Consider the following 991-nt stretch of genomic DNA (forward strand, 5'->3'; position numbering starts at 1 on the left):
TCACAGTCATCCCGTTAATCATAAACATCCCTACCATCCGATCCATAATGGATAGGGAACATATATTCTTCAGCAACGTGGCTTGACCTACCGTGTGGATGAACTAAAGTAAGAAACTGAAGCTAGACAAACAATTAAAATGGACACAAAATTCTGTATTAAAGACACAGTGCTGTGATATTTACTCTGAGTGGAGTAGTTTCCTGTCTGGATGATAAATGCTGTTGGTTGTCCTCTCTCTCCATTCAACCCGATGGATGACTGGAACCTTTCAGGTGTAATGCTCCCAACAAAGTGTGGGTGGGGGTGTTGTGGGTGTGTTGTGGGGTGTTGTGGGTGGGGCTGTTGTGGGTGGGGGTGTTGTGGGTGGGGGTGTTGTGGGTGTGTGGGTGTGTGGGTGGGGGTGTTGTGGGTGTGCGGGTGGGGCTGTTGTGTTGTGGGGTGTTGTGTGTGTGTGTGTATTGATCTCTTCATTAGGGTGGACATTAATAATCATATTTCACCTGAAGTCTGACTGACAGGACCAGCCAGTGATTTTAGATGTTATGTGCCGTGTGAGGAACGTCCATTTTGCTGTCGTTTTTTTTTTGGCAAAGCATTTTTCTTTGCCAATTTCAAGGTTAGGTGACTATTTTAATTTCTGCATTTCACCCCTTTCTCTTTAAATGGGGGTCGGGGTAATTTACACTAGATTAAAGAACATGACAGGAGGTGGTTACTCTCTTTACACATGATGATGAGTACTGACATGTTAAAAACCCCTATTCACACTGACCCCAATCAGCAACACCTGATGATGAGTACTGACATGTTAAAAAACCCTATTCACACTGACCCCAATCAGCAACACCTGATGATGAGTACTGACATGTTAAAAAACCCTATTCACACTGACCCCAATCAGCAACACCTGATGACGAGTACTGACATGTTAAAAACCCCTATTCACACTGACCCCAATCAGCAACGAGTACTGACATGTTAAAAACCC

The sequence above is a fragment of the Coregonus lavaretus genome (assembly GCF_964263955.1).
Source record: "Coregonus lavaretus genome assembly, chromosome: 20".
In the NCBI taxonomy this organism is placed as follows: domain Eukaryota; kingdom Metazoa; phylum Chordata; class Actinopteri; order Salmoniformes; family Salmonidae; genus Coregonus; species Coregonus lavaretus.